The 8825-nt window shown below is 42.7% G+C and overlaps 1 pseudogene; it reads right to left on the bottom strand.

Moving 5' to 3' along the window:
• Positions 1–3548: 3548 nt before the first annotated feature.
• LOC119178372 (uncharacterized) lies at positions 3549–8825 on the bottom strand (annotated as a pseudogene).

Below are 8825 nucleotides of genomic sequence, written 5' to 3'. Positions count from 1 at the left end.
GCAGTGTTGCGAAGGATTCGTCACAGGCTGCTCTCCAATTTGAAAGATCTGCAGGGCCAGCAAGGAGTTTGGTGAGTGGAGCGATGATAGAAGCAATGTTCCGGACAAACCGACGAAAATAGGAGCACAGGCCCACAAAGCTCCGTAGTTTAACTGTAGTCGGCTTAGGAAATTCACTCAGCGAGAGATGGTCGCACTAGTCAGTGCCTTGTGAATTCCCCACTACAATATATACAAGCTTCTGCTATATATATATGGACAAACCCTGACGAAGACCGGTCCACCGGTCAAAACCATTGGTAATGAAATTAGGACAACCACTAAGTTGTGTTTCCTCTCTTCCCATATATATATATATATATATATATATATATATATATATATATATATATATATCGCATAACATACGAGTCTTTCCGTAAGTTGCTAGTTGGTGTACGTTTGCAATTAATTATTAGGCGCGAAAAACCCAATTACTATGTCTTGTATTCCTTCTTGTGACTGTGTTATTTGTGCCTTAAAATAGATTACAATTACTTGGCGCAATCCAGTGGCTTTTGTCTGGTTCTGTAGTCAGTCAGTTTCTTTTTTTCATGTCAGTCACATTCTTTAGCAACTTAGACCGTTGAAAAGACGCGTGTGCAGCACTTTTCTAGAGCATATTTTTCCCTCTCCAACTTCTTGAGTTCCTATAATGAAACTTGTTAACACAGCTGAAGCCAAAGCTTCGGGCAGGTACCGCGCTATGTGCTCTTGGTGAGCATTTCGTAGTAATTACTCTCGAGGATGTCTGTTGCCACACTGGGACAACACGAACACACTTTTAGCTTTTCTATGTCCTCCAAAAGTTCGGGCAATTGGGTGATGGTATCTGCATAGCCGGCCGACTTGGCTGATCGATGACGATGGCTGCTAATGATGACTGTCATGTCTTCTGCGATGATTACGAATTTCGCCTCAAATAGCGCTCCTTTTTCTTCTTTCGACACTAGAAACAACACAAGACGCCTTGTCTCGCCATTTTCAACGACGTTCCTCGAGCATGCAGCAGGCAAACAAATGTTTTCCATGTCTTGAAGCGAACTGACGCCACTCGTGGATGGCATGTCGGGACTTATTTCACTATCTTCGAGCTGAGTGATCGGAGGTGTTCTATTCTTTTTCGCCGATGATATTCTGGGAAGTACCCCACTTCCATTGGGCAGCTTTCGCTTTTTTTTGTGGGCGAATTCGGACGAATTCGGGCGAATGTGGGCGAATTCGGGAATATCCGTGGAACGCATCCTTCGACGACGCCCCTCTTTCCGCTGGCAATTCGTACTTTCTTATCATTGATGACGTGAGTGAAATTCTTCAGGATGTCCTCCTCATGGTAGTGTATATCACAAACACGTGATGTGCTGGGCAGTTTCTTATTCACACGAGGAATAGTGTGGTCTCATGCCCTTGCTGCTCAGGTACACGCGGGGCACAGAAGAAATGTCGTGGTACATGTCTCCCATTTCCTTTAGCCGCTCGTACAGCCGGGAACGCAACGTGTAGCAATGATGAAAACATGCAACACATACAAAGCTGAACAGGGCACGCTGAAGCACAAAACTGTTCACACAGAAAAAAAAGCCTCCACGTATAGCAACGCACTGCAACATGCACAGCCGACGGAGGTTACGGGAGTGACACGAGCGAGCATGCAGTCAATGAATCCGGATGCGACAGCAGCGCGACATTTGTCTCTGGCAGCGGTGGCGCCGTGCAACTTAGCTTAGTTTTGGGACTTACGTAGCTCTAGAAACGTTGTTTGGCATTTCCCGTAGCGGGGGCGCTGTAGTCAAATAGTGCTGAATAATGTTCTGTAAAGGGCTTCACCCTATTGGGCGCGAGGACATACCGTGGCGCCGTCATGCGGAGGTTTCCCTGTGACATGCAGGGTTGGAGTGCTCCGCCAGGCCACTTGCGTTCAGGCCACAGCCGCTTCCGCATCTCCTTTTTTCTTTATTATTATTGAATTTTACACAGATATATTCGGTAAAATACTGCTGTGGCTCCGTCCCGGACTGCACGAGATGGACAATAACTGCTCCGAAAAAATATTACATTAGACTACGCCCCGACTGCTGGCGCCGTCTGCTATGGCCACCGACATGGAAGCCACGGGGACCGAGCGCCCTGCTTTTCTGAAAGGTAAACAACCGTATTGTATCGAATTGAAGCTTACCATCATATATGGGCTTTAGGGTGTGCTTGCGACAGACATATTTTGGTGCAAGAAATGCGTCCTGCGTATAACTTCATTCATTGTCGGTGTGTATATAAAAGCGTGCCGCAGTTGACTCGACAAAGAAATGGTATGCGCAAATTTACGCTCGTGTTTATTACACATAGTCTTATAAAGTACGACGCATGCGGTTTATCCGCTTGGTATGAGGCAACCAAACACGCTTACAGCTGCATGCAGCCGCAATCTTTCTGATATGATTGGAGGAAAACGCACGATCGAGAGCCGTGTGCACGCGTGCGCTTCATTCAGAGTTGTAGCTAGATAACATTCTACGTGAACAGAAGTTTGTCTGCGGCCCGATTTTGATATTAAGCTCTTGCTTTTTATTGCTTGAAGCTTCTACGGTTGTCACACGGTGCATTTTCGATCGCCATCGAGCCACATCGGGACGAAAGTTCTCAACGATTGACTCCATTTCCCAGCTTACACAAAGGGGCCAATTGCGATACAAAAATACGGTGCTGATAGGGATCGATTGCGATAACAAATTCACCGTGTACAAGCCGGCCGAATTACTTTGCGCATTCGAATGCACTAACGTGCTGCAAGGTGTAGTTTACCGTGATCTAATTGCTATTTTATGTTTCAGTGAAAACACCAGTGTCCAGCGTTTACAGCTTCATGGACAAGCAGTACGACACATCGCGTCTGCTACAAGAAGGTGAATCGGTATTTGAAGCTGGCCACGTTGTCGCCTGCAGCGTAAAACAGCGTAAAGAAGAAGAAGTGACACTGGCTGGGCTAATTCTGCAGACATCATCTGTAAACAAGGACCCTCACGAGCTGGAAATTACAGTAAAGGAAAGACAGGTGACAGCGGCATCATGCTCTTGCAAAGCAGGGTAAGGGTAAATTATCGTCAATAAAATATTTGCAATCAAGGGATATTGAGACCTCTACAGGGGCGTAGCCAGAAATATTCTTCAGGGGTGGGTGTTTCAACCATACTTTACGTATGTTTGTGTGTGAGTTTGTATGTGTGCGTGTATATATAAGCAAGCGAAATTGAAAATTTTTTTGGGGGGGGGGGGGGTTCCCCCTCCTTTGGCTACGCCACTGCCCCTTTAAATTCATTCAGAAAAGTACTGGTAGTAAAGTCTTTGCAATTTAATACTGTTTTCTTTTATCTTCATATAGGCAGCACAAGTGTAAGCACATGATAGCACTACTACTGCACATTCGTGCAACAGAAACATTTGACGTCCTTTCTTGAGAAGCAAAGTATTATAGGTAATACTGGTAAGAAAACACAAATCAGCAAACAGTGAAATAAGTATTGAACTGAATTGATTTTATTCAAGTGCAGAATGTTACACTTCAGAAGGAGAGGACTAAAGGCATTGACACCTGACGAGGCCCTCCCACTTGAAACAACAGTTTGCACACAAGCACTGAAAACAACGGAAGCGACTGAAAACTTACATAAAAGAAGTAATAGTTCACGTACAACTTTGAGTACATATAGGTAAATATAAAATCAAGCGTATCATTGTTGAGGACGAAAATCATTGAACACAAATAGCAGGCAATATGCACAGAAAAAAAAGACTATGAAAGAAGTAGTTGACTTATTTGGTGCTTTATTTTTCCGATTTGTAAATTCTTATTATTTTTTCTATACCTTTGTGTTGTTGTTCAAGGGTGTTGTAATCTGATAGTGCAACGTTTGTGAACCATAGTTTGTCCTGATCCTGTTATTCCTGTAGCTAACATGGTGAAATGTATATGGCGGATATTTTTGAGGCTCGTTTTAAGTGAGTGAAAAGGTAGTGTCATTCTTAAGCAAATTATGCATCTCGAGAGCCAACCGCAAAGTTTTCAAGTCGTGTACCTTTAGTATACCCATTTTGCTTCAGTGTTCGTTTGTACTGTCTTGATAATTCATATTACTGAGTACATGTATATGTTTAAAAAAATCAGCAAAGAGTGAAAGAAAAATACATGAGCATAACAAAGATAAAAAAAGAAAAAAATATGCACATATAATCAAAGCAGATATTCAAAGTTACATGTGAAGTATATTCGCATAAACAATACTGAAAAACAAAAAATACATATGAAAAAAAAAAGAAATACAGACAAGAACTCTCCATAAAAAGTCAAACAGAAAAAATTATATCCCAGCTGTAGCTCTCCTGAAGCGTATTGGGCATGGTTGAGAAGCAATGCAAAACACTGAAACTGTTCTCGGTGCATGCATAACATGTTGCTGCATTACTGGCCTTTCAAGTGAACTGGTGGCACCCTGACACTGATGAGGATGTAATGCCCCTTTTAGGCATGTCACAAAGCTATTTCACTCATACAAGAACTTCTCAGCACTGAAAATTGGTTTTGACAAATTAACAATTCCTGCAATGACGGTTAAAATATCATCAATGCATGGGGAAAGCTCAGTGCCAAGTTTTCCCGACAGAATTTTGAACACTTTCATACGCTGAATGGCACGTTCTATATGAACGCGGGCCAGCTGCAATGATCTGGTTTTTGTTGAGCTTCATGCTGTGTAAGCTGTTTCTTTTTGCTTAAAAATGGAGGGCGAACCATGGTTACATGGTTTTGAAGGCAGAGTTCATCGGTCAGAAAGTCCTTGTCAACCATTACACTATCTATAGAAGGCAAAAACTTCTGAAGAATTTTACTTTCCATTGTAATAAAGGAATCTGATGCACTTCCACCATATGCCTTGCTCAGAAAGCTCATATGGCCTCCAGGTGTTTTCACAGACTAAAACCTTAGCTGTATAGGTACCCTTGTACCAGCTGTACGTGAGTAGCTGTGACTCCAGATCCTTTGGTCTTTGCAGTGAGATTTTTGTCCAGTCCAAAACTGCTCGCACATTTGGGTATTCCTTAAAATGGACGGTGAGGTTGTCGACAACCGCCTCTTTGCTTGGCCAGAATACTGCGGTTTGCAGTATTTCTGCTAGGGTTGCAATTGTTGCTTTGAATACATCTGCTGCTGTAGTGCGAATAATGCCAAAAAGTACCCCAATTAGTGAAAATGGCACGTTGTGGTGGAGCTTCATCATAGTCACTAGCACTGCATCTTCGTTGCATAGGCAAAAGCTTTTTGACTGCATAAGCATACGGCTGTCAGTGTACACATCACAAATATTATAAAGTAGCTGGTAGCATGGAAGACCGGTGATTACACTTAGGTCTTTTTGTGTTTTTACATGTGCTATGCTGAGTGGTTGATGTCTCGCAGTATCAAGGGTGTTAACTTCAATTCCAATTTCTCTTCTGAAGGCAAGCGCTGCAGCAGGAACATCTAAAGCACAAGATTGTTAAAACTGTGTTGTGCGAAAAATTGAACATGAGTCAGGTAGCAATAGGACCATCAAACTAACCTTCCAGGCCATCTTCATTGTTAACATCTTGGTGGTCACTGAAGGCGGATGTGCCCAAGCTCTGCTGAATCTCATATTCAGATGGTTGTGCATGGACGTTTAAAGTATCTGCAGGGGGCTTGGGGGTGGGATGTACCGTCACCAATGGCACATCTGCTGCAACTAAAAGAAAGATGCGTCCAATTTTTTTTCACTATTCGTGTCAAGCTACATTATAAATGTCCCCTAATAAAAGGGACAATCAAACAAGCAAAAGTAGCACACTTTAAGTTGTGTTGTTTACTCCATCTACCTTAGGCTGCTGTCACATTTCACAAACTTTTACAATGTCACACAGACCTTCCTGTCTTATGCGGTCACTACTTACTGCAAGCACTGCAACAGTGTGCATTATGAATGCGTCTTTCATGTCATTATTTACTTGCAGCCACTTTAACTTTTCACACAAATGTAACTGCCACATCGGGGCTCTTGCATGTTGAGAGTTCACGTTAAAAATATGCAAACTTGTTTACAAAATTGTATGTGATACACTTCAGCTTCAAGACACCGCAGAAAACTAAGCTGAATTTATTATAAGTTATTTCCTATCATATGTGTTAAATTACAAGTTGTTACTTTGAATACTCATGAACATTGCCCTCCACAACACTTTTGCAATCTGCTTCCACTTAATGTAATGTGCATTATATCTCGACAAACTGAACGAGCAGCACATACAACAGGACTACGAAAAGACAACACTGTAGTCCTGCTGTCTGCACTGTTTTTTGAGTATCTCAGTATTCAGCCAACTATAACCCACTTACTCTTGCATAATATCACTCAAGTCAACCACTCAGTGATAATACGCTGTGCAGGATACCGCTGTTTAAAGCCATTACAATGATTTTATGTCTACAGTAAAGCTATTATGCAGTAATTAACTCTCGCAAGGCAATGTGTACATCGGCACTGCGCATTAAAATATATGCAAATAATCCAAGAAGATATAAATTCATGACCATGTATGTTAATAAAAGTTTTCTTCAGATCTGAAAGTTTTGAAGTCTGAGGAGCATTGTTTCATCTTGCTACCTAGTGCATTTGGCAATAAATAAAGTACCTCATTTTTGTTTGTTCACAACTTGTCATTTATGCTTTCTGCAAACGGTAATACGTTTATGTGGGACCAAGTATGCTAAAACAAGAGGCACACGCTGCTCCTACCTCACCTCAGTCAGATATATGCACCTCAAACGTCCTGTTAGAATGCGGTTTATACAAACTGAAAATCAAAACTCGTTTATTAGCATAACCAAGCAGGACTATAAAAGCTTTGATTTTGAGGGCATATGGTGATGTTCAATTGTTTCATAGAAACAGTGAACAACTTACAAAAGGCTATAATAACAGAGGGCTGAGCTAGTTGGTTAGTATTCATGCTAAAGAGACAGGGCAAGCAAACCCGTACACAAGAGAGAAGTCAAGACACCATAAACGCCCTTGGTATCTGTGATGTCTTATGGTAAGGCATTTTTGGGGTCTTGCCTTCTCTCTTGTGTCCGTGTTTTCACACCCTGTCTCCTTAACATAAAAGCTTACAGAAGTAACCACAGTCTGTAGCAAATCTTTGTCTCAGAATTAATTGTGATTGATAAAATAAATTTTACTGTATTCTTGTCTTGTTAACAGCATTTTAGTCACCTGAAAAGATCTGCATAAGCCACACATAAGTAAATTTCAGACCTAGGAAGTGAAAACTGCCCTATGCGTACGATGCAGGATGCTGACAGATGCTAACCGCGTCTACTCAAGTGACTCAAAGCCATGCTGACCTTACAAATGCCCACACCTTTATTCGACTTGGCACGTAGCACCCTAAACACAATGTATTGAAAAATATAACGAATAATTTTAATATGATCACACTTGTGCATCTTCCTGGAGCAGTCAATATCCTTTTGTAAACCCTGTTACCAAAGTACACACGATGCAATAATTAGAAAAAAAAGCTGAAATAAACACAAATCTTCGCACTTAAGCTTGACTACTAATTGCCCGTGTGCTCAGATTTGGGTGCACGTTAAAGAACCCCAGGTGGTCGAAATTTCCGGAGCCCTCTATTACGGCGTCTCTCATAATCATATGGAGGTTTCGGGACGTTAAACCCCACATATTATTGACTACTAATTCACGAGCTTTAATGCAGTTTCGTATTATAAATTGCTTTTTAACAAATAAAACGAAAAGACTTAAGTATTAACTCATTGTTGGCAGCGCCTCAGTAAGGATACTCGAACAGAACCTCAGAAATAATTCCAAGTACTCATTCGAAGCATCGAAGTGACGTGCACACTCTACGAGCATAAGTACACTGTTTGACAAGCGTGGCACCACGTAGCTGACTAATAAAAAAAAAAAAAAATTAACCCCTCTGTTGCTTCCGGATTTGGCGACGCTCAGTACACGGACGATCCAACGGGCGCACCGGTAAGTTCTTCGACAGCACAGCTCCGGCTTCAAGGCAGCGCTTTTTCTACACTGCCGCGGAAGAAACACGTTATGCTAGCGGTTTACGGCCAACGAACAGTGCACAGCGATTGAAACGCGATAATTCTTGCGCCACCGGTAAGCACTGGGGACTCCCAGCTAGCATTTCTGAATCGCACGAAAGTGCGAGTCCTTCCGATGCATTGTGCCAGCATTCCGTCCCTCGGCGATCACCTACTGCTCACCAGTGGCGTAAATAGAAGTAGCCGGCATACGCTCCAAGCATTGCGTATCACGTATCACTCGTTGAACACTGTAGTACGTGAAAGATCGTCGCACGTCGTCTACTACTCACCGAACATTCGCGCTCCCACTACGTAAACAAAGTCTTCTTCGTGGAAGCGCTTGCTGCACACACGTGCGTAGGAGCTTGGTTCCTTGACCATTCGAAGCTTTATAAGCCATGTGTTGAGCAGTTGTTTTTCTTTGGGGTAAGAGTGAAAGCTCACGCCTGGCTCCCTCGCGTACGTAGAGCACTATGACACGGAGCAGTAGAGTACCATGCCGCCGGTGAGTTTGACTGCACTCTCCCACAATGTGTACTCTCTCGGAGTCTGCTCACATGAAGCCCGCGCTAAAGAACGCTTTTCAAAGGCAGAAAAGCCTAGAAATCGCGTTTGAAAGCGACGCATTCAACCGTGCGCTTCGCTTACCAGAGCAGAT

This window comes from Rhipicephalus microplus, chromosome 1 (genome assembly GCF_043290135.1).
Source record: "Rhipicephalus microplus isolate Deutch F79 chromosome 1, USDA_Rmic, whole genome shotgun sequence".
In the NCBI taxonomy this organism is placed as follows: Eukaryota; Metazoa; Arthropoda; class Arachnida; order Ixodida; family Ixodidae; genus Rhipicephalus; species Rhipicephalus microplus.
Note: the sequence above shows the minus strand (reverse complement) of the source record. Positions and strands in the feature narration are given on the sequence as shown.